The sequence below is a fragment of the Oryx dammah genome, unplaced genomic scaffold (assembly GCF_014754425.2).
Source record: "Oryx dammah isolate SB20612 unplaced genomic scaffold, SCBI_Odam_1.1 HiC_scaffold_12, whole genome shotgun sequence".
Classification (NCBI taxonomy): domain Eukaryota; kingdom Metazoa; phylum Chordata; class Mammalia; order Artiodactyla; family Bovidae; genus Oryx; species Oryx dammah.
The window spans coordinates 5,774,866-5,800,967 of record NW_024070196.1 but is presented as its reverse complement, the minus strand read 5'-3'; positions in this window follow the sequence as shown (position 1 = coordinate 5,800,967).

The window sequence follows — 26,102 nt, the reverse complement described above, 5'->3', positions numbered from 1 at the left end:
TTCTCATTAGGTAGCTAGACCTTGGCAAGTACTAAAGCTAATTTAGACCAGATTGGGAAAATTCAAAAGTGGTTATTAGCATTCACCAGTCTCTCCTAGTGTAAATTGCTCTTTCCCGATGACAGACCAGCTTTTCTGGGTCACAGCTAATTTTCCCCTAGTTCTGGATTTCCTAGAACAGCCTCCAGGGTCAGGCAGGCGTGTCTGTCAAAAATGCCTAATATCAGGACTTGCTTATAGCCTGTTAAGCCTATAAAAACACATTCATATTGGTTTCTAGAGGTTGTCAGATGAATCTTGAAGGATTCTCACTTTCATTGTCTCCTAAAATGGTAGCTGGGAAAATGAAAGGCACTCAGATTATCAGCAATAGCTGGGTTGAATGCAACGCTGGTTTCTCCCACTGCCATCAAAACAGAGAGGCATGATTTGCATAGGATGATGGATGTCCTTGGTTTAACTGGCTAATATCTTAAAGTAACAGAAGTGGGGGTTGAGATAGGTAGACCTCCTATAAAATTAACCACCAGCCTGAATTTTGCAGCTGAGCCAAGCAGGTTGGGATGACAATGTGAAATGAATAGGATCCCTGCAGAGCAGATACACACTCTCAACCACCAGTCCCCTCTACCTCCTCTCTCTCCCAGTGACTAATTGAGCAGTGAGTTTTATTGCTTGGATCATTTATGTCATATCTTTTTATCTCTCTCCCACTTAACTCTCCCTGGTCTGTGAAGGGCAGTTTTGATACCTAGTCCTGTTGAAATTTGCTGGACTGATTCATGCATCATGTATGTGGAGCATGAACTTGGTGGCGTCTCTGCCCATCTTGGTTTGCTGAAAAGCAAAACACATTTTCACCCCACTTTTCCAATAAAGGAAGCCCACAGTATGCAGCTGTTTGGGGATGCAGGTAATAAATAGGGGAGACAGAGAAACTAAGAGGATGTAAAGACTGGCTATATCTCTGCTCAGATGTTCTTTGCTTTAAGTTCAAATCATTACGGGGCAGATGGAGGGTTAGGAATTGAAAACTTCTGGATAGTGCAACATAATTGCTCTAAATGCTGTTTCTCTGAAGAGGTATGATGATCACATTCAGGAGGGAAGCTGTCCCAGATGATAAATGTTCATTCTGTTCCAGCTTCCAGCTCTTCTTACTCCCACGGAAGAGGAAATGTTAGCCATACTACACTGTGCAGCCCTATAAACACCTCTCTGCAGTTAGTTCTAATGGCGGAGTAAACGATAGTGAGAACAAGATAATACAGGGAAATCGGATGTGCAAGGACTGATGACTTCAGCATCTTCCCAGTGCCATCTGAGCAAAAGGGCTTCCAGGGAGCAGAGAAGACTCCAAGTATGAATCTGATTCAGGATAAACAAGGCAAGCTGCCAATGGCCTCCCCTCTCCCAACAGGGTTACATAAGCACCTTCCCACTTTTTCAAATATTAGAAACTCTATTGATTTAGTGCTCACCAAGCCTCTGTGTGATTTATGACCCAGAAGATGTCTGACGGGATTCAGGCAGATTTGTGAGGTTCCAGGCCAAAAACAAAATGAAGAAATGTAGAAGGTACTTTGCTCACTTACAGATAAGCCTCTGAAAATCATCCCTGTCTCTGAAAACCCCTCTGCTTTGCTTAAGGCCCCCTTTCGATAAATTGTGGGAGAAATTAAACTTCAAATTTGACCACTTTCTCTGCAAATGTTTATCTCTTTGGAACTGAAATACCATGACAGCTGCTTTATTCTGTTTTCTGATGGTCTCTTCAACTCTTTCCAGCCTTCTGGTTGAGATATTTAAGTTTTGATATACTATAGCTTATTTCAACCAACATTTATTGAACATCTGTTTCATGCCAGCATCATGATATATTTATGAGGCTAACAAAAATGAATGCATTACAACTTATAGTCCTTCCTTCAAAGAGGTATCAATACAGTAGATGTATAACAGAAATGGATAGCATAGCCATTCAACAGATTTCATGCAACCCTTGCAGATAGTAGAATGTCATTGAGGGGGGTCCAGGGAGTTATGAGACAGTTTCTAGTTCATGGGACTTCCCTGGTGGCTTAGACAGTAAAGCGTCTGTCTACAATGCAGGAGACCTGGGATCGATCCCTGGGTCGGGAAGATCCCCTGGAGAAGGAAATGGCAATTCACTCCAGGACTATTGCCTGGAAAATCCCATAGACAGAGGATCCTGGTAGGCTACAGTCCATGGGGTCGCAAAGAGTCGGACACGACTGAGCGAATTCACTTTCCTTTCCTTTTCTAGTTCTAAGTGTGAGCAGAAGTATTGGTTGTCTTCCAGCCCTGGCCCATAACCTGCACACCCAATCCCACCTGAACACACACACGTGTGTATATATGCATATATGTTTCTCCACGTTCTCTTCCTCGGCTGTCTGAGAAGACTGGAGATGAGTCCAAGGGAAGCCTTGAAAACTGTCATAAAAGCTGAAGTCCTTACTGCGGTTCACAGGACCTTACATGGACCACCTTTACTCCTACTATACCTCATGCCGCAATTAGGAGTCCGGGCGCTGGATGACTTGTTTATCACTATATCCCAGCACTTCAGAAATAAATTTTGAAAGCATTCCCCCAACTTACTTGATCAAGGAATTCTAATCTGAAGAGGATCTTGGAAACCAGTAGCCTATAGAACACATTTTAGAAAATGCTGGTTTAGAGAAAGCCCTAAACCTTTCCTGTAACTTCCTATGAAGTCAGATATACATAGAAACAGAGGGAAGAACTGTACTGCGTCTTATCAGGCACTGGGGATAAAGAAGGATCCTTTGCTTCCACGTGGAAGACTTTGGAAACACCTTGACAAACACTTTTATCAAGTGAAGGGGAAGTGGAGAGCTCGATGCTCCATGCCTTTGTTGCTTCTCTCCTCAACTGCCAAGATACAGATGAGGGGAGTTTTTGCCAAGTCAAGGAATTCCCACTGCGCTCAGTGGCCAAATGTCAACAGCACTTAGCTGATTTAATCTCCAGTAATTCATCAAAGATCAGACCTACTGGTTGATTTGGAACCAATTTAGTTCTTATCAGTGGCTTTGCTATGGTGAAGTCGGCTAGGTTCAACTTTAGCGAAGTCCCACTTTCCTTTTCCACTTTTACAGCTTTCTCCCACACGCCACGGTAGATAGGGCTCACCTTCCCTGTGTATTCTCCTGCAGGGAGTTTGGCATTTGCTCAGAAGTCAAGTGAGTTTCATCAGCAGCACTATCACCCATTGAGTGTTTGCCGCTCACTTCTTCTGAGGCTCAGCAGGCTATACGTCTCCGCATAGCAACCCCTCATGAAGCTGGCATCTTAAGGTCAAGGAAATGAGGGAACAGGGCAGTTAATCATGTGCAACTCCCATCTGTTAATAAACAGTGTAAATGGGACAGAATTCATCATTTGTTTTTGGAGACACAAAGGTTAAGTGCTTTGTCCCACGCTACAAATCAAGACACTGTCAGAACCCAGAATGGTCTAGGGAGAATTGACAGGGCTCTTTTCAACCCACCAGCACTTCCACCCTCCACAAGAGTGTTACTTGGTTAAAACATCTCCATGGTGGAAATCAGCAAACAGCAGCTACAGGAAAATCTAAAGTACCCAGAGCAACTGATGAATGTTTGTGGCAAAACTGTGAGAGAGAGTCCAAGCAGAAATGTTCAGTCAACAGATACCAATGGAAAGGCAGGTTTGATTTGCTAAATTTCATCCCATCCAGCCTATAAAACAAATGAGTGCCATTTAAAGAAAGGGTTTCAAAATTCTCCAATAGTATAGACTCATTTACTTCTCATTTCCAGGCTTGTTAAATAAGGCAGAATGCCATCTCATCACATCTGAAAGTAGTTTGGGCAAGAGCTAGAGAAAAATATTTCCTGGACATTATTCTTTATATGACTTTTTTCTTAAAGTGCCAAGGAACAGAGGGAAATATAAAAAAACAGAGTATATTAGTTGGCTATCAGCTCACTCCTTTATTTCTGTCTTACATGTTTCATACTGCGTGGTTTAGGGACTCTCCTAAGAGAGAGATGTAGTCTAGGTTCATGGGTTTCCGATGTAGGAACCTCAAGTCTCTGAGGTTAGGAAGATACTGACCTACGCTCCCCACCAGACTTTGTATTTCAAGCTTCTAACTTGGAACCAATGTCTCATCTGATTCCTTTTACCTGATAAGGGCCCTTCTTTCGCTGCTGGCTCAGATGGTAAGGAATCTGCCTGTAATGCAGGAGACCCAGGTTCAACCCTTGGGTCAGGAAGATCCCCTGGAGAAGAAAATGGCAACCCACTCCAGTATTTTTGCCTGGAAAACCCCACGGACAGAGGAGCCTGGCGGGCTACAGTCCGTGGGGTCACAAAGAGCCAGACACAACTGAGCAACTCACGCTTTCACCTTTACTTTCCTAGACCACCACATTATTTTCCAAGTCAAAGAAACTGCTACAGGCATGGATACAGAGGCCGGCGTCAAGGACAAGCCTTCATCCCCAGATACCTCAGCTTCCACCTTGTCTGGGAACAGCATGTGCCATCTTGGAGTTCCATTAACGGAGTGAGCAAGGGCGAGTGAATGAGAAAAAAGGGAAATTCCTCCAAAGCCTGCTTGTTATCTTTCAGAGTAAACCCAAATCCCCCAGTGTGGCTGACAAGATATACCATGAGGTGGCCTTAGTCAATATTTCCAGCCTCATCTTTTGTCAGTCTCTCATAAAACCCACATAGCTCCAGCTTTGTTAACAGACTTACAGTTGCCAGACTGTTCCATGCTGTGTCTTCCCCCTCTGACTTTTACATATGCTGTTTGCTGTTTCTGGGAATTCCTCAAGGAATGTACAAACATCCTTTCCTCTGGGAAGCATGTGCCAGGCAGGGTTCCAACTTTGTGCACTCATGGTGCCTTGAGATATACTTCTTTACAGCTTAGCCTATTTTATGGGATTCTGTGTCTGCATGTTTCTTTTCCAGGAAATTGGGAACTCCTGGAGGAGACTGGGTTTAGTACAATACAGGTGTTCAACAAATGTTTGCTAAATAAGGGATTTGATTGTTAGAAATGCAACGTAAGTGCATTCCCTAAGGATAGAAGGCTGAAAGTTTTATCTTTCTGGCGTAATTTTAACCATGGGTCTTAGATGTTGGTGTTGTCCATCCTTCAGTCGGGAGTCTGAGAGTATGCTAATGACTCTTGGGAATGATATGATACAGTCTTATAAATTTAATAGAGGAAAAAACTGTTAAAAATTCCTATGCAACAGTGTTTCAAATTACTGTATATCTGCACTCAGCATATTTTATTTGCAAAATTGCACCAAATTAGTGCAATCCCAGTTTGTTTCTGTCCATCAACCAGAGGTCCTAGGCGAGAAATTCACCAAGAAGAGTGGTAAGGGAAGCTGATGCTATTGCATACTTTTTTTTAAGCTGCAAATATGGAAGAAAGAATGTTCCTCTATGTGTTATTGCATGATTTATAATCCTCTCCGTCCTTAAAGAGCAAATTAAAGTCTAGCAGATGGTTCTCTGAAGCCCTGTAATACAGTTTGTCTGTAGCCATAGTTACATGTTTCAAGAGTCAGAAACATCTTAGCCAATTGTTACTGAATTGTAGAGCTTCTCCAAGACATGGAAAGGCTTCTCCACCCAGAAGTGCTGGGCAGAGACAAAGTGTGACTCCGAGGCAGCCATCCCCACCAGCTCATTTCCTGACAAATATTTTCCCAGCCCTTCGCAGGCAGCTCTAGTCTCAAGGAACAAACCACGTAACTAGCCTTGGTCTCCTTTGATGGATGAGGCTCAATGTGGAGTGAGGGATCCTCCTAGAATGTACTGATATGTTCCATGAAGAGATAGGTTTTGTTGGTTTTATTCAGTGAAGTGCCACAGGCCCTGGAACAGTGCTGGCACACAGCAGGCATATAATAAGTGTTTGCTGAGTGAGTGGGAGAATAAAAGAGTCTGAGAGTCTGACCTCTGGGGATGCCTCTGAGTGACATTGTACTCCCCTGAGTTCCCTCAAGCACTGCGGAGCCCTTGTCTGACAGTAAGTTTCCTTGATCCTGGGGGCTGCTCCTCTCTACCCACCCAGGTCTCAGCCTGGCTCTTGCCTGGATTCCCAGTCGTGTTTCATTCACCTGATGGACATCTCTGTGCTATGCTTAGTCACTCAGCTGTGTCTGACTCTTTGCAACCCTGGACTGTAGGCCACCAGACTCCTCTGTCCATGGGATTCTCCAGGCAAGAATACTGGAGTGGGTTGCCATGCCCTTCTCCAGGGGATCATCTCTACACCGTTTTTAACTCCCTGAGAAAGTCATTTGCTTCTCAGTGGCTGGGGGTGGTGCTGTTTGCTTTGCCTGCTCACTTGACTTCCCTAGTCTACCGTCCACGCCTCTGCTCTGCAGTATAATGGCAAGTCCTGGTCCTTTCTCAAAGTTCTGCCTTCCTGAGAGTAAACAGCCCGACCTCTCCAGTAAATCCTGAGCTCTAAAAAGTTCTGAGAGAAAATAAGAGCCCACTGATGCCCAGAACTGAAGCGAATGAGGTCATCTCAGAGAATTATGGAGGCATCTATAGTTGGACACTTGAGCTATATCTTTACATCGGTTGGTATATTTTTTCAGATTCAAGCCTCCTTGCTTGAAGCATAAAATCTCAAGCCTCAGAAGATTCAACTTCTTCTCAATGGTGCTTTTCAGACAAGAACCTTTGGAGATTACCAAGGGTCATTTTCATCAAAATGAAAGACATGTCTGATTATGATGGCTTTGCTGACAAATAATTAAGATGAATCACCAGCATATACTTGTCCCAGCTGCCTCATTGGTGTCCATTTGGAGTTCGCATGGGAAGCTCATAGTCCATGTCTCAGCTCTTTAAAAGCAATTTATAACCTAACTCACCATCCTAACTACCTGAGAAGATTTTAATCCTAAGCCTGTCACCACCCATTATTTTCACTGGGTCCTGACAGTTCTACATTAAAACATTTTATAAGTAGAAGTTAACAAGGACTAGAGAGAGTGATTTATGGTTCAGTGTGTGGAACAGTCAACATTCTTTCCCTGGTCAGAGATAGCCCAGAGCTCTCTGTGGACTGAGACAAGAAAATTATCTCGCCAAGATGAATGGCTCCTGCCTTTGGGCAGGTGGCTGACGTGTGATGCTGGGCCTGAGGCCCAGACACCAAGCAAAGCTCGTGCATACAGGGAACAAGTGCAGCCCTGTTTCCACCCCTACACACACCCTTTCTGGCATTGCCACCCTCCTGGGCCCTTCTCAGGGATTGGGCACTTTGAAGGAAGCATGAGTTTTTGTCTTTACAAAATGTTGATGACTCAGAAAATATCCTTGACTCATTGAAGCCAATGGCGAGGCGTTACAAAGCTGTCCTCCTTGCCATGGGCAAGTGTGGATGGCTGAATCAGAGGAGGCAGAAGAGGTATTTATGAAGGAAACGCCTTTCCCTCCCACCGACATCCCCCACTTCAGGGAAGGTAAAACAACTGCTGCTTCTTCAAGCCTGACTTCCTTCCCCCATGAGCTGCATTTTCTGAGAGGTTGTCCTAAAATGTAAGCAGATGGCCACTCCCACCCCAGTTGCATGGGCTTTCCAGGGCTGGCATGATATTCTACCACAGCCTGGGAGGCTTACACAGCAGAATGAATTTTCTCACAGTTCTAGAGCCTGGAAGTCTGAAAGCAAGGTGTCTGCAGTTTTGGTTTCTCCCGAGCCCTCTCCCCTTGGCTTGCAGGCGGCTGCCTTCTCTCTGTGTGCTCACACTGTCTTCCCTCTGCGTAGGCACACCCAGGTGTCTCTGTGAGTCCACAGTTCCTCTTCGTATAAGGACACCAGTCAGACTGGATTATGGCCCACTCCAGCAGCCTCATTTTAACTTAATCACTTCCTTAAAGGCCCTTTTCCCAAATAAAGTCTCATTTTGAGGTATGGAGTTTAGGCCTTCAACATGTGAATTATTTTTGCCGGAGGAGTGGTGGGGACACAGCTCGGACCATAACACAGATCCATTCCAAAAGCCCTCCAGCTACAAATACCTTCAGCAGAAGTACAGTGAGGTTTCCCTGACTCAACAGGGCTGAAATAATCCCATTCTGGGAGATAAAGGACAACCCATGTCACCAGCGCAAATGGAAATGCCATCTTAAGGAAGCTATCAAAGGAAGCTTAGCAAAATGAACTCCTCCCCAAGACATTGTTTCCTTCCTTTGATGTATCATTGGTCAAATCTCTCTTTTTCTCTTTTTAAAGAAGGGGACTTGCCCTTTCTGATTTTCTTCAAGTATATCATTAGAGCAACATCTTCTCTTTGCCACAGCTGCATTCCATTTTCAGCACCCGAGTTCTAAATGTGACCAGACATTGATTTACAGTGTTCTGTCTGAGGGTGGTATGGTGGGTATTTCTTCATCCCTCATGTCAAGTTATAAGAAGCTGGTGTGATTGGAGCTGCTCCCCAGATAAGCAGGCCGTAACATTTTCAGTCACCATGATCACAGGCTGAGATAAGAGGCACATGTGCTATGTTTACTCCCTATTTTTTACTCCTGGTGTTAAATACAAGGAGAACCAGTGAAAACCTAAGCCCCTGCAGCAGAATACAACACATTCAATCCTCCTCTCTTTTTTTCAAGTGGTCTGGGATGTTCCTCCAGGATGGCAGAGATCCTGTTGAGGTGATTTGGTGCTGAGGAGATGCTTCTTAATTGTGTTTGCAGCCCAGAGCAGAAAGCATGCCCATTCGAGGTACTTGTATCATTTTTAAATCAAGGCCATCTTTTTCTCAGTGGTAAACGTGAAATGTTTTTAAAGGCCAGACTTAGCATAAAATCTATTGGTTGCCATGGATACCACTTACCACACAGGACTGCGCTCTGTGTTCAACTGTGTGATTTTCTCTATTCAAAGGTTCAGCATTGTCAAAAAACAAATTACTTTTTCTGTTGTTTATCTCTAAGTTCATTATGGGGAAGGCAATAAATAAGAAGATATTCACGTATGTAGGGGAGCGATGTGGGGAGTCACTTGGGCTCTATGCTTTCAAATTCAGTATTTTACAATAATTATAGCCAAATTGGCTATTGTTAGGAAATAAAATGCATTTTGATCTTTTTTGTGTGTGTGAATATAAAGTAAAGCAGGTACTTGGAAGTCTGCTCCCAACAAAATTACATGGTAATAAGGCTTTTCACACCTACACAGCACTTAGTAACGAAGCTCTGAAAGAGGGAGATTTAGCTCTGATAGACTTCAAACTTGGTACCTCAGGCTCCTGGCTTTCCTCTTTATGAGAGAAAACGTGGGTTCAGGACCTCGCGCTCACTGAATTATTCATGCCGTCTTTCCACAGTGTATCTTGAGGGTTGAGACCTGTTAGGCTGCTATTATGAAGCGCACTGGTGCACCCCGCTCCCACCCCGCCCAGACATCCTCACCACCCTGGTGCCCTGCTAATTAGCTTGAATGTTTGCAGCTGGCAACTCCTTCCAAGCCCCACCTCTTCTTTCATGTCCCAACTCCTCTCCTCAAGGAAAAGTGGGAAAAAGACTTAACAGAAACAGCAAGCAGGAGTTTCTCACGTTACTAGAGGGTATTCAAAGATGATTTGGTGTCAGCAAGTTCCCATTGGCTGAAGCCTGTGGTATTTCGCTCTGACCCCCAATTAATCAAGGAATGCCCTGAACACTGACTTGTTACTTACTTAAGATGCTCTCCAGTCACCTCACCAGCACTTTCTAGACTCCTTGATTTGGGCTATTTGCATGACAATGAGGTAAAAGGGAGACCTAATGAAGGCATCCTTTTTCAAATGTGCCCCTTGGTGTTGGATGCCTGTAATAACAGCCTGAGGAGAGGTGGCATTCTCCTTTGGGTTCACTGCAAAGCAGCACTCTGATGCCCGCTAATATGCAAATGCTAACTTGTCACCAACCTTCTGCCTGTAGCTGGTGGAGATGTCGAGGCTGCAACCTAATTGTCAAATTGCTGCCAGGAAAAAACTCACTTGTAAGATGCACTCCAATTCATTTACATACTGCAAACACAGCTACAAGGCAGAATAAAAGTGAGACCACCCGAGGAAAGCAGCCGTGGTGTTGAAGAGAAAGTCCCCTACATGCGATGCGAACCTTCAAGCTGCAGACTTCCAAAGATGTGACTGCATTCACCTAGGTTAGTGCACGGGACTGGCAGACATGTGTGTGCATCCTCCACAGGCGGCCGAGCTTTTGTGTACTTACTGTATAGTGTGTATAGAGTACAGGGGTACAGTTTCTTTACTTCAAGCCCAGGAGGTCTGGAAGCAAGTGTAAAAGCAATGGTTTGACATATCTGGCACTGCTAGGAAGTGCCAAGTGCCAAGAAAGGATGAAGAGAGACAAGAGGAGGAAGCAATACCCAAGGATCAGAGATCTGTGACCCAGGAAATGGCAGGGGGATGTTCTCTACCTAAAGAAGCACTGGTTACCTTCGGGGGCACAGGACTGGGACATAGGATGGTACATGGAGGTTGCAGCCATTCAAGGGGATAGATGGGATTGAATCCAGCCAGGAACCAGAACCTGTGCCATCACCCGTCAGGCAGGAGGGAAATTGCAGCTTGCTTATCTCCTATTGCTTACGGTCCTTTAGCTCGACCATCTCCCACCTCCTCCCCCTCCCCCAATCAGCAACTCTTTCTGCTTGTTCTCTTGATGCCAGCCCCTGTATGTCAGCTGTTGTACTATACTACTATACTTTTCAAGGTACTGTAGGATTTTTAAATTTTTATTTTTTGTGTGTTCTTTTGTTTTTATGTATTATTTGTGTGAAAAGTACTGTCAACCTATTGTAGTACAGTACTATGTAGCCAATTATGTTAATTGGGTACCTAGGATAACTTTGTTGGACTTGTGAATAGTTTATACTTATGAATGCACTCTCAAAACAGACCTCATTCATCTGTAGGGTTCTTACTGTAATCTTATTGTGCATTTGTCTTTGTGGGAAACCTGCTGAGTCACCACTGGAGTTTCAGGCTCCCACCCAAGAAACAGAGAAGAGGGCCCCCAAAGCCAAGAGCTTTGCTTTCAGGAAATCAGAAGAAGTGGCTCAGTGAGGGCAGGGTCCTGATCTGTTTCACTCGCCGATGTACTCTAGTGCCTGGAACATTGTCTAGCACACAGTAGATGCATAAGAAAGCTTTGCTATTTAGTTAAGCTGTAGGTGGTTCCAAGAGGTAGTTGTATCAGTTGCATCTTTCTTGCAAATAATGAACACCATCTCTGGTTGGCCATAAGCAGAGACAATACTTACAGCGGTGCCAGAGGGAGATGTGAAAAACCAGTCAGGAATTAGGGCAGTTCCAGGAGTCTAGCTGGTAGAAACTGTTACCAAACCAAACTTGAATCTGCTCACATGCATGCAGAAAGGCCAGTCTACTGATGCGGGGTTGTGCTGACGGAAAGTGCGGCGTTTATTGTAAAGCAGACGATACAAAGAGAATGGGTGGCTCATGCTCTAGAACCCCAAGCTCTCCAAAGGGCTTCATCAAGGCAGTTTTAAAGGATAGGTGAGGGGGGGTGGCGTGTCACAGGGTATGTGATCGGCTTGTTCACAATTCTGTGATTGGTTGATGGTGAAGTAACAGGGTTGTTAACAGTATCAGTCTTTAGGTGCCAGTGGGTCTGGGATAATCATCAAGTAGTTAATTTCTTCCATTTGGTGATGGTTTTAGCATCTGTAAAAGAACTCAGAGGGTGTGCATCAGATTCTGCTATCTGGGTACTTCAGAAAGGAGCTGTAGTAGAGGATATGGGGAAGGGGGTCTGTCCTGGGAAGGCCTCACAGGGTCCTGCTCAGTTACAAAGTCAATGGGAGTTTTCTGCCATGGAGATGGATTGGCTTCAACCATTTGCATTCTTCTTGCTAATCTGCTCAATATTAAAATTTCTATGCTTGGGAGAGGGTCCTTTACCAAGGTTGGATTATGTGCTCGCCTTTTGGCTGATAGTTCAGTTGGTAAAGAATCTACCTGCAATGCAGGAGACCCTGGTTCGATTCCTGGGTTGGGAAGATCCACTGAACAAGGGATAGTCTACCCACTCCAGTATTCTTGGGCTTCCCTGTGGCTCAGCTGGTAAAGAATCGCCTGCAATGTGGGAGACCTGGGTTTGATCCCTGGGTTGGAAGATCCCCTGGAGAAGGGAAAGGCAACCCACTCCAGTATTCTGGCCTGGAGAATTCCATGGACTGTATAGTCCATGGGATTGCAAAGAGTTAGACACGACTGAGCGACTTTCACTTTTGGCTAGAGTAATGGCTAGAGAAAGATGCCCAAAGAAAGGCAATGCCGAAGAATGCTCAAACTACCGCACAATTGCACTCATCTCACATGCTAGTAAAGTAATGCTCAAAATTCTCCAAGCCATGCTTCAGCAATACGTGAACCGGGAACTCCCTGATGTTCAAGCTGGTTTTAGAAAAGGCAGAAGAACAAGAGATCAAATTGCCAACATCCGTTGGATCATGGAAAAAGCAAGAGAGTTCCAGGAAAACATCTCTTTCTGCTTTATTGACTATGCCAAATCCTTTGACTGTGTGGATCACAATCAACTGTGGAAAATTCTGAAAGAGATGGGAATACCAGACCACCTGACCTGCCTCTTGAGAAATCTATATACAGGTCAGGAAGCAACAGTTAGAACTGGACGTGGAACAACAGACTGGTTCCAAACAGGAAAAGGAGTACGTCAAGGCTATATATTGTCACCCTGCTTATTTAACTTCTATGCAGAGTACATCATGAGAAATGCTGGACTGGAAGAAACACAAGCTGGAATCAAGATTGACAGGAGAAATATCAATAACCTCAGATATGTAGATGACACCACCCTTATGGCAGAAAGTGAAGAAGAACTAAAAAGCCTCTTGATGAAAGTGAAAGAGAAGAGCGAAAAAGTTGGCTTAAAGCTCAACATTCAGAAAACGAAGATCATGCCATCTGGTCCCGTCACTTCATGGGAAATAGATGGAGAAACAGTGGAAACAGTGGCAGACTTTATTTTTGGGGGGCTCCAAAATCACTGCAGATGGTGACTGCAGCCATGAAATTAAAAGACGCTTACTTCTTGGAAGAAAAGTTATGACCAACCTAGATAGTGTATTCAAAAGCAGAGACATTGCTTTGCCGACTAAGGTCTGTCTAGTCAAGACTATGGTTTTTTCAGTAGTCATGTATGGATGTGAGAGTTGGACTGTGAAGAAGGCTGAGCGCCAAAGAATTGATGCTTTTGAACTGTGGTGTTGGAGAAGACTCTTGAGAGTCCCTTGGACTGCAAGGAGATCCAACCAGTCCATTCTGAAGGAGATCAGCCCTGGGATTTCTTTGGAGGGAATGATGGTAAAGCTGAAACTCCAGTACTTTGGCCACCTCATGCGAAGAGTTGACTCATTGGAAAAGACTTTGATGTTGGGAGGGATTGGGGGCAGGAGAAGAAGGGGATGACTGAGGATGAGATGGCTGGATGGCATCACTGACTCGATGGACATGAGTCTGAGTGAACTCCGGGAGTTGGTGATGGACAGGGAGGCCTGGCGTGCTGTGATTCATGGGGTCGCAAAGAGTCAGACACGACTGAGCTACTGAACTGAACTGAACTGAACTGAATGGCTAGAACACATGGAGCCTGGCTAGAAACTTATACTAGTCCCAGCCTTCCTTGCAGCCAAGTGTAGTCAAGTTTGCTCCAGTGGAATATGACTCCATAGACATATAGCCACTCACAGGGCCACACTTCTCCAGGCTCCCTTTCCGTTCTGCTGGTGGACATGGCAAAGACGGGGGCAGCCTTGGAAACCACGCACTGAGAGTGGATGATCTACCCTGCTGGCCTTGGTCCCCAGATGATGGAGGAGTGGATCCTGACTGCTGGCTGTGGATTGTTCTGTGAGAGAGAACTTAACCTTCCATCCCGTTTGAGGTTTGAGACGTGACATCTCGAGTCTCTTTGTTACAACTGATAAAGCTTGCAGTTTATTTTCAGAGATGGGAAGGGAAGCATCATCCTCTCCAAAGCAATCTGTAAGGTCAGTTTCATCAGAAGCAGGAGAAATGGTCACATGCTCATTGCAATAGTTGCTATTATTGGCATATGATCATGTGCAGAAGCTACATTCAGGACAAGTATTCACAGCTCCTGCCTAGACTAGACTGTCTGGTTTGAAATTCCTAACCAGTGAGTACCTCTTTTTTTGCCCCTCAAACCCATGATTTGCCCCAAGTAAGCAGCGCTCCTCCAATCATAGAATTGAAATGCCAATCATAAAATTCCTAGTTGAAGGAATGGGTGAATTCAATCACAACCCACTGTAAAAAGAAAAGGATTGAGGTTTTGTGCCTGCCATCTTATCTCTATGGCTGTACCACTCAAGATAGGGACTGATCTCTAACACAGATTAGTATAGGCCCAGCCTCAACAAGCACTGTTTCGTACTAACAATCCCTAATGAGAAGCTGTCACTAGAGAAGTAAACAACTTGTTAGTCTGGGGAGAGAATGGTCAGCAGAGGCTGGGCTCCTAATTTGTATTTTTATTTGGTGATTTACTTTCAATCAGTCAGCAAGTACATATTGATTGCTGACTATGTGTCCATCACTGCTTTCATTTTGAGTAGAAAAATGTATTGTTTTCAACATGAGTATTGACATTAGTGTTTAATAAAGAAAAGTTATTGGATTTTTTTCCTAGTTAAAATACACACACACACACACACACACACACTTTAACTCTTGCTGCATTGCTAAGGGTAACTTTCCAATTACATGTTGAACATCAAATGGAAAATGGGATTTATTTAAAATAATTCCATTCCAGAATAAACTTTTTTTCTGAAATGTACATATTTCATTTGTAAAGCCTTAGCTCTTTTCTCATGCTCCCATTTGCTTGTAGCCCATTCCTGGGTCATTCAGGCCTTTCCTCACTAACTGGGCTGGTTGTTTCACCAGCTCAGAGTTTTCCTCAAAATAGGGAGTTGGACTCACCTACTAGTCTGTTCACTAACGTAAGTAAGTGCCTAGGTACTCAGTTCTGATTGCCCAGTTCAGATCATCAGTGTCTGACATCTTGTCCAACCTTAGATTCTATGTAGATGTAGATGGCTCCATTCACTGTAGATGACTACACTGTCTCGCTGGCCCCCTTGGGAGCTAGCTTGCTCTTCTTCCCCCAAAGAAAGGGAGAAATTACTCCAGTGCTCCAGCATCCTCATGGAGAGGGGCAATTCTGATCAGAGGGGGAGAGCTGGTCTCCAGTGTAGGGAAAACCTTTGAAGGAGCTTTCCTTATGTAGAGATATGTGGAGCCCCATCTAGGGATAGGTCTAGACAAAAATAAATTGTGGGTTTTTGTGTACCATGAAGGAATGGTACTACGGAGGGAGGAGAGTTTGGAGCTATCAGAGTCAGGATAGAAAGTCTAGACCAGAAATGTCTGCGGTGATGGAATTCTTTCATCTCTCTACTCTCCAACACAGTGGTCACCAGCCACAGTAGCTATTGAACACTTCCAGTTTTATCTAATTTTAATTTGTTTACATTTAAATAGTCACGTATGTGGCTGGTGATCACCCTGTTGGACAGCATCCGTCTAGATGGAGAAGTCTTAGCAAATTCAAGTTAAAGTCTTAGAAACAGCCAATGAGCAGTCACCTGTGGTGAAGAGGCTGGAGATCTTTGGATTTCTGTCCTGTGTTGTGATAGTCTCCTGTGCAGGGTTGGCCTGGGGGGTAGGGTGAGGGGTAGATTATGAGACAATGGAAGAGGAAGACAGAAGCTTGGTGTAGCACATGGGAGGGTGAACAAGGAGACTCAGGCTGACAGCTCTCCCCCCATCTGGCACCTGGTTCTACCTCATTTCTCTGGGCCCCTGATGCTTGCAAGGCACCTGTAACCCATCACTGCCCTTGGCTCGTCTGTGACCAGGTGGGGCTGGGAAGGGAGCCAGCACTCTCAGCAACAGGCAACAGGGACTGGATGAGGAGATCAGAGGCAGAGTTTGATGTGCTTTTTACCCTCAGCCCTAGGCCCTGTGCTTCCAGCTAGCCTGGTGCTATCTGGGCATGAAAGAGAGCAGAACGTAAGATGGTACAGGAACACTAGCTTCGCTCTGCTGTTTAGTCCTTTCTTGGCACAGATCTTGAGTGGACACCAGGGGCGAGACTCTGTGGGTTCCCCTTCCACCCTTGCCAGTGTAGGCGAACAAAATTTGACACCCCAGTCACTCTCTTTGGCATGCAGATTATTTTGAGTTGAAAACAACCAGAGCCCCAAGGATTGCTGCCTAAAGAATGTAGATAGAGAATCTGTCCTAGGAAAGGAGCTAGCCTTGTAGGTCACTATAGTATGCACTACAGCAAAGTCTGTTTGTTTAAGCTCCTCTGTGAGTCCTGGTGGGCTGCTGTCTATGGGGTTGCACAGAGTCAGACACGACTGAAGCGACTTAGCAGCAGCAGCAGCAGCTGAGCCCCATTTTCTCTGCAGGGCCCAGCAAACACTTATGTGCCAAGCATTCGCTTTTCCATCTCCCTGTCAATTGCCTTCCCTCTCTTGAAAGCCCACAACCACTACCCTAACAGCTTCTTTTGTTTTGAGTTGAAGATGGTATTTAAGGTGAGGGTTTTGGCTATTTGGCAAGTTACTCAATTTTCCTGGATCTTTCCCATATATCCATGCTATTAATTTTTGGTGTGGTTTTCCCCTGTTAATCTACCTTGTGCCAATTTAATTCTTAATCCATCCAGAAGAACCTGGAAGTGGGAAGGAAATGTTCTTCCTTCCCCAAACCAGTCATCATCAAAGCTCGTCCTAGGGACTTCCCTTGTGGTCTGATTGAGAATCTGCCTTCCAGTGCAGGGGACATGGGTTCAGTCCCTAGTCAGGGAACTAAGATCCCACGTGCAGTGGAGCAGCTAAGCCTTCACATCAAAACCATGGAGCCCAGATGCTCTGGAGCCCACCCATTACAGCTAGAGAGAAGCCAGCATACTGCAACAGAAGATCCTAGGTGCTTCAAGGGAAATCCTAAGTACTGCAACTAAAACCCAACATAGCCAATAATAATAAATAAAGAAGAAGGACTGACGCTGAAGCTGAAGCACCAATACTTTGGCCACCTGATGCGAAGAGCCGACACATTGGAAAAGACCCTGATGCTGGGAAGGACTGAAGGCAAAAGGAGAAAGGGGCAGCAGAGGGTGAGAAGGTTTGATAGCATCACTGATTCGGTGGACATGAATTTGAGCAAACTCCAGGAGGTAGTGGAAGACAGAGGAGCCTGGCGTGCTGCAGTCCATGGGGTCGCAAAGAGTCAGACATGATTTGGTGACTGAACAACAACAACAACAACAAATATTTTTTAAAAAATAGCTCATCCTAATGTGAACCCTCACGTTCATAAATGCCATCTGGTTCCAGAGACACAGGGCCTCAAAGAGGGGGCACTTGGAGGTGGGAGGGGCTGTAGAAAAAAGGTTTATCTGCAGGTACAGATGAAACAAAATCTTTAACTTTTCACCACTTTTGGGGGCAGAAGCGTTACCCTGAGCTGGGAGTAACAGTGAAAGCAGCTCTTTTGCCCCTTTCCTGTTTGCCTATTTCTGTTCTCCTCTAACCTTAAAAGAATTTAATTATAGGCATGAGATCATTAGGTAATTTAACCGAACTCCTGAATTATGCTCTCTCCTGAGTGCACACTATGTCTTGCCTAACCTGCTGATTCTTTTCCTAGATTCCTATAAGAATGAAAAATTAAGTAGTAAAGGAATGACCAGCTCTCCACTCCCAATAGCCCCCTTGGCAATCCTGCAGGCAGACCACAAAGGGATGAGATGCCATTTGAAGAAAGATCACAAGGAGTCAGCCAGACTGCACACGATGGAAACTGATGTAGAGCTTGACTTCCTGCCTTGATGATTCATTAACCTCCTTCCCCACTTTTCCCTTTAAAAACTGCCATGGCTGACGTGAAAAAGAATGAAGTGATGCCATTTGCAGCAACATGGATGGGCCTAGAGATTGTCATAGTGAGTGAAGCAAGTCAGACAGAGAAGGAGAAGTATCGTATGACCTCCTGTATATGAGGAATCTAGGAAGAATTGATACCAATGTACTTACAAAACAGAAACAGACCCATAGACTTGGGAACAAACTTATGGTTGCTGATGGGGGAAGAATGGGGGGAAGAGATACTTAGGAAGTTTGGGATGGACATGTACACACTGCTATGTTTAAAACGGAGAACCAACCAGGACCTGCTGTGCAGCGCAGGGAACTCTGCTCGATGTCACGGGGCAGCCTGCATGGGAGGGGAGTTTGGGGGAGTATGGAAACGTGTATACGTGTGGCTCAGACCCTTCACTGTTCACCTGAAACTATCACAATATTGTTAATTGACTATACTCCAATACAAAATAAAAAGGTAAAAACAACTCATGGCTGAGCAGAATCTCAGGCCTTGATCTCAGGACATGAGTCCGCCTTCTCCTCAGATTGCCGACTTTTCTGTTTGAAGCAGCTTCCTTTCCATCAACACTTGCCTCTCGAGTACTAGCTTTTGAGTGGCAAGTAGCCAAACCTGAGTCTGGTAACGGCAGATGCAGCTGAAAGTTGTTGAATCCAGATAAAGAAATAAGCATGTCATGTAGAGTTATGATGGTGACTATGATAATACTGAGAATCTTTGCTGTGAGGAGGGGGTGGAAAAATGGAGAGAAAATGTTCCTTTTCATTTTATATCTTTTTACACATTTGGAAACTGAATAAATTTTTCAAGAATAGTCTGGCCATGTTTGTAATCATGATGATAATGAGGAGAGGCAACAGTTCAGAAAATAGATCATTCATGAAGCCTCTTTGGGTTTGAATGGATAGTTGGAAGTCTAAGATGGTTTTTCTTGTCTAAAAATGAAGGTCATGTGCCAATGTTGTGGTGAAACTGTGGATTCCAGTGTGAGGAGGAATTCAGTTGGGGGCAGTCTGGGAACAAGATTCCTCAGAGCCACCAAGATGGTTTTAGAAGAGATACCGTCAGATGTGTTCTCTGAACCTTAGTATCCAAAGGGGTGTGACTCACATGCAGCCAATTCAGAAACAGGGTGGGGAAAGTTAGTAGTGGACCTGGTCGGGACTCTGAACATCTGATCTGAAGGTTAATGTGGTGAAGATAGGCAAGCTCAAGTAATGAGACTGAATTCATACCCTATTAATAAAGCATATAGCACGGAAGAACCACACAGCAGGCCATGGCTGAGCTTTGGAGGGTGTGATACGGAGAGGAGGGCCTTCTCGACACCCACAGGACAGAAGCACCCCCCACACAGCAGTAGGGGCTGGAGTTACCCCAGCAGAAGTTGAGGAGTCTTCCCTTCAGACGTTGCCAAGCTTTGCTACCATCCCAAAGTTCCTCTCCTCATTTCTGTTCCATTTCTCCTCCTCCTCCCCTTCCTCCTCCTTCCTTCTCACATTACAGAGAGGAAATGAGCAGCCTTATTCACCTGCAGGTTGAACTTGCAGCTACAGTGGTTGCCTGATACATCTGGAGGCAAATCAACATGAACATCCGGCGACAAGGGACCGAAGGCCTGAAAGTAGCTCAGAGCAATGTCAGCCACCCAGGTGCTCCCTGAACGGCTGGACAATCCAGACACAACACCCTTTCACAGGAGGCCAAGGTCAGCCTGCAAGACAAGGGCCTCAGCTCATCCTCCTCTCCTTGGGAAAATACACGTTCTCACCTTCAGTCTACAAGATGCTCATGCTCGATTCAAAATGCTTACACAGTTTACTTCCTGCTGGGCCCCGATGCCAGTGAACACAAGGCTCTGCTCTCCCAGGCTTCCTTCTAGAGAACACGCCACTGGCTTCAATATTTTAATTAAAAAAAATATAGGCAACTAATAATGGCGTCTCTCCTGCTGCTGCTGCTGCTGCTGCTAAGTCACTTCAGTGGTGTCCGACTCTGTGCGACCCCATAGCCGGCAGCCCACCAGGCTCCTCTGTCCCTGGGATTATCCAGGCAAGAACACTGGAGTGGGTCGCCATGTCCTTCTCCAGAGTCTCTCTTAGCTGATACATAATGAAACCACAAAGCTAAAGGACCTGAAGTCCACTCTGAGTTTTTTAAGGCTTGCTGCTTCAGAACGGCTCTCATACTTGACTTGGAGCAGGGAATACCTAGTCCTTTGGGGAGGACTCCTTAACCTAGTCAGTGCCAATTCATTCCTTCTTCTTTTGTGGAAAACCCATCCCACAGCTCTGCCTGAGTCAACGGGGCTCTCGAGTGCCTATGACTTCTTGCTCAAGAAAAAGAATAGCTTTTTGCATAATTCCGAGAGCAAACCACACGCCTCTACCACATCCTGGAAAACTCCGCGCCACGCGATGCAGAAAATGAATAGAGGTCCCAGCACGCAAGCCGTGATAAGGAGGCGTGTGGCATTCCACAGCCAGTCTCCTGCCTGTGAAGCCACATAAAAGCCCAGTTAGTGCTGTGTAACAGCTGTATTTTTCTTGTCTACAAATTTCAGTTGTAAGAGAGTAGCATGCAATGAGGAAACACCATGTCTGCCAATAATGGAAATTGTTTGAGATTTCTGAGGAACTGGTGGTGGGCAGAGGTGGCTTTGGGAGTTCATATCTTGGCTTGAGATTTTGGGTTCAGGCATGTTCCTCTTAATTTAGCAGCCCCAAAGACGGGTGAGAGGAAAGTCAGTATGAAGATGGAGAAGGGGGATGTTTGGGCGAGGAAAGTGGCATCTGAGAGTCTATAGAGGCCAGAAATACGATGTGAGGAAAGATGTAGAAGATGGACATCAGGCCTAACCAAGGATCAAGACACCCCGCAGCAGAGTCTCCCCACCTCTGTCCAATGGCCACCACAGCCTGAGCACTTCTCAGAGGGCCGTTGAAGGGCCAGAGCAGGGACACATAAGTAAGAAGCCTCTGGATCAAGCTGTCCCCCAGTCAATTTTTCTATCACCTGCAGCTCTAGGACGTCCTCGATCTCAGGTTTGTGGTGATGAGAGACACGCGGCACGGTGTCTCACAGCCATCTATGAGATGGCATGGTGGGGGGTATGTTTATGCTCAGCTCTTCAGATGAAGAAGCAGGGACTTAAGAGCTTTAGGTGCCCACATCTGTGCACCTAGCCCAACAGGGCAACCAGAATCAAATCCAAGCTCTTTGAAGTCAAGCTTGTTTCTCTTTATTATCTGTACTGCCTCTTCTGTGAGTGTGTTCATTTCTGACCATCCAGCCACTTTTTCGGCCCCTACCTTACCCTGCCTTTCAATGTGTTCATTTGGCTCCTTACAGCCTGTTCACCTCAGCATCCGTATCCACCCATGCTCCTGTTTCTGCTCACACGACTGGCTTCAGGGAGTTTGCTGGTTTTCCCCTGCTGTCAAACTCATGCGAATCTATCTGCCTGTTTTCTGACCCCCCATTTCAGCCTGCTCCATGTTTAACAGCCTCAGAGTTTTGCCCTGTGCATGCCTCACTGGTCAGGTTTTCTAGAGGAGAGTCATGAAGCTGGGCTGTATTTGATGGGAGCTGGGCCAGACAAGCAGGTCATTAGCCAGTGACTGCTCCATCGATACGCTGGACCAGATGAGAGAGGCCAAGTCACCGCAGCCATGAAGTGGAGCAAGCCCTGTGGGGAGAGGCAGCAGACAGCGTCCACCCTGTGACCACTGGGCGTCTATCCATGGGGTGTTTCTGGAAAACATGGACAGACAAGTTTTACTAGCATTTCAACCATATTAACCTGGGTAAGACATGGTGGGGCCAGATGCACATCAAGAGAGAAAAGCTGGGGAAGAGTTTTACAGTTGGTTATAGTCAGAGCAGAGTTCCCTGGGAAGAACACAATGCCCCATGCAGGACCACTCAGGAAAACAGGGTCAGTCACAGGAAGAGAAAGAGCATGGAACTCTGGGCCAGAGCCATTATTCTCATTTCCCTGGGAAGGGACAGGAGTCACAAAAAGCAGACCTAGCATTGGCTTGTTTGAGTAATTTCACCAGGAGCCTAGAGGTTGACCCCAGTTGTCTGGTGCCTGGCCCTGGGGTGACTAGCGGAGGGGAATAGCGGCCTAGAGTTGTGAGAGCCCCATAAGGAGGTGGCTATGGGTGTGAAATTAATTGGCTGTTCAAGAAGGGAAACCGACCAGCCTCTAGCCAGGACCTCAAAACTAGGTCAAGACAGGATTTGTACAAACTGTATTACAACCAGGTTGGGAAGCATTCTTAAGGAGACTTTTGTTTGCTTATAATTATAAAAGTACTACACAGAGATTGAAAATTTCAACAATACACTGAAGACCTTTTTAAAAGTGACTCTCCAACATCACAAGAAGAGAAATTTAATAGATAAATATGCATTTTCCCAGAATGTTGGCTATTCCCACATAAAATGTTTCTCCATGAATATATGCACATAAACTAAACTCATGTATATACAAATGTTTTGTAATTTATAATAAAGAAAAAACAGAATTATATTGTGGCATAAAGTTCTTTTTTTTAAGTGCAGTATTATATTATACCATTATATTATATTGGTATATATTATACCATTATAACATGGACCTTCTTCTATGTCAATATATGCAAAGGAACACCAGTATTTTTAATGACTGCATAGTATTCCACAGCACAAATCAATCGTAACGTATTTTGAATCATTCTACTGTTAATTAATATTTGTGTTGCTATCAGATTTTTTTTCTATTGTATTGACTCAGTAAACATTGTACACACTTGCAAGACTTTTCTATGGAATAAATTTCTATAAGTGAATTTTCTGGGTCAAAAATTATATGCAATTTGAATTTAATTAGGTGCTAGAGAAATTCTCTCTGAAAATATTACATCAGTTTATATTCCCACAACAGTTTATGACTAGACATTAGACATTATTGATCTTCATTTCTCTAATCTATTTGTTGAGAAATGTATTTCTGTTTTAGTTTTTATGTATCTGATCACTAGAGAGGTTTGTGGGTTTTCTTAATTATTTATTGCTGTTTGAATTCTCCTCTATAAATAAACTCTTCCGGTCTTTTCCCAATGTTTAAACTTTATTTTTATATTTTAAGAATATTAACTTTTACTATATAGATTATAAATATTTTATGTTTACCATTTGCTTTTGTTTATAGTGTTTTTTCTGTGTCAAAACTTTTCTGTTTTACATCATAAAATCTGTCTATATTTTCTTTTATGAACGCTGGGTTTCCTGTTTTGCTTAGGAAGTCTTTCCCACTGGGGGTAGACTTTCAAGGAGATTAGGCTGCACCGGGCAATATTCCTACCACTGATATTATCCTGATGTGGAGTTAGTTCAGCTTTCCCAGAAGTTTCCTGGTTGCTAGGGTCTGGGGAGGGATGCCACACACACAAGTCACTGATTAAGTGGTTCTTAACTTTCCAAGTGCCACTGATACCTCTTTGTTGTGGTTCAGTCGCTAAGTTGTGTTGACCCTTGCCACCCCGTGGACTGTAGCCTGCTAGGCTCCTGTGTCCCTGGGACTTTCCGAACAAGAATACTGGAGCGAACTGCCATTTCCTTCTCCAGGAGATCTTCCTGACCCAGGGATCAAACCTGTATTGCCTGCATTGGCAGGCAGGTTCTTTACCACTGAGCCACCTGGGAAGCCCAATATCTCTTTGAGATTCTGATAAAAGCTATGGACCACATCTATGATTTTGACAATGATCTCAGAGGTTTTATAGACTATCTAAAGTCTATCGTGAAGCCCTGTTTATTCCTCTCGTTTTAAGAGCCCATCCCTACTGCATTTGTTAATATCTGGTCTAGGGAATTCCCTGGTGGTCTGGAGGTCAGGACTTGCCACTGTCACCGCCTAGGTTCAGTCCCTGGTCAAGGAACAAAGATCCCACAAGTCATGTGGCATGGCCAATAAATAAATAAACCATACAATGTTAAAAATAAATAAATATCTGATCTAGGAAAGCATTTCAAATGATTTCTGCCATCTAACATATGGTCCTGATTGTCTCCTCCTCTGAAATTTTACCTAGGAAACTCTTAATGCAACCCCCTCTTGTCCATTCTGGATATCATGACATCCTCATCCAAAGGGGCAAGTGTCACCCCAGCTCAGGACTAGTGTCCCAGTTCCCTCCCTGGAGAGCATCCTCCTCACTCTTCCCTTGGATCACTCTGATTTCACACCTGAGTTTAGACGTGTGCAGGTGACATTGGGGGCTTCTACACAGGACACACTCTTTGATGGTCATGGGCAGGGGTGAGGGGGGGTGAGATTTGCAGGGAAGAAGATTAGACTCTACCTATCCTCAGAAAGCCCATAATGAAGAACGACCAAGTTAGCAGCAGGCTCTTACAAGGACTCTGCAGGGGAGAAGAAAGGAACCTGGAGGTTCAAGGCCTCTTCTGGGAAAACCAATAAATTGTCGTTGAGGAAAAAGTTTCAAGGACCTCTCCAGAGAGTTGGGCCTCCCCAAGTGCCAGGGAAGAAAGGAGATCCATTATGGAGATCTCAAGTCCTTGCACGTCTAGGAACTTATAAATAGATGGAAACATACTCTATAGTTGTCTCTCCCTCTGATAGGAAACTTCCCTGGGCAAATCTAATCAATACTTCAACGGGAGCGCAAAGGAGCTGCTCTCAGCTTGAGAAATGTCAGTTTTAAGTGGTTCTGATTGCTTTCCATGGGGCTTTGGTGGCAGGAGTGTCAGCTCGGAGCATAAAGATCAACTCTTGAATTTAAGATCATCTGGATGCCTGCAACAAAAATTCAAATCTCATTAGAAGCTGGCCCCAGCCCTTTGCTAATCTGTTTCTCCTGGACTCCCCTTTTCTGGGATTCCTGGTAGCTCAGTGGTAAAGAATCTGCTTGCCAATGCCGGAGATATGAGTTTGATAACTGGGTTGGGAAGATTCCCCTGGAAGAGGAAATGGCAGCCCACTCCATTATTGCTGGGAAATCCCCTGGACAGAGGAGCCTGGAGGGCTACAGTCCAAGAGGCCACAAAGAGTCAGACCCGACTGAGCATACACACATGCCCCTTCTCTACCTTGACTTTCCTCTCAGTATCTGTATGCAATGAATAAAATGTTTGTTTGGCTGTCTGTGCCTCCAAATGTAACTCCTCTTGATCATAATCCTCCCAGAGAAATAATTAACCAAGATTCAACTCTTAGAGAAACACGGAGAATAAATCACCCAACTCAAAGGAACGCAGGTCAATCCAATTTCAGCCATAGGCTTTATTTCTCCCAATAGGCTGTATTTGTTTAAACTTCCGTTTCTCATAAAGCATTTCAAGTGAAGAGGAGGAAGATTACTACCCACAAAGGAGATCTGGATGAAGTGGAGAAGAGCTACTCGGGTTCCAGGCATCCAGAGGTGGTTGCTAGAGAGTGTGTTGTGCTAGTCGCTTCAGGGTGTCTGACTCTTTGCATAGAAAAGCCTGAGCTAAGCCTAATTCCTGCCCTCCAGGAACTTTCAGTTTAAGAAGTCTCTAGTGACAGAAACACATGGGTTAAGTACTGGCTAAGCGCTACTCAGTGCACTTTGAGATGAAGTTTGCTCCTGCCCCCGTCTACCACAAAGCAGCTGGTACACGCGTTAGCCCTGCTGGGGACATGGTCTGGAAGGGCTTCTGCTTTCCTGTCTCTCTGGGCACTGAATCTTGACCACAATGGTCAGAATGTAATCAGTAATTTGAATCTACATATTCATAATCAGTAGCACAGGTGGGTTTCTTTTTTTAGAGATTTTTTTTTGAAATGTGGGTCATTTTTAAAGTTTTTATTGAATTTGTTACAACATTCTTTCTGTTTTCTGTTTTGGTTTTTTGGCTATAACGCATGTGGGATCTTGCCTCCCTGCTGCTGCTGCTGCTAAGGCGCTTCAGTCGTGTCCGACTCTGTGCGACCCCATAGACGGCAGCCCACCAGGCTCCCCTGTCCCTGGGATTCTCCAGGCAAGAACACTGGAGTGGGTTGCCATTTCCTCCTCCAAGGCATGAAAG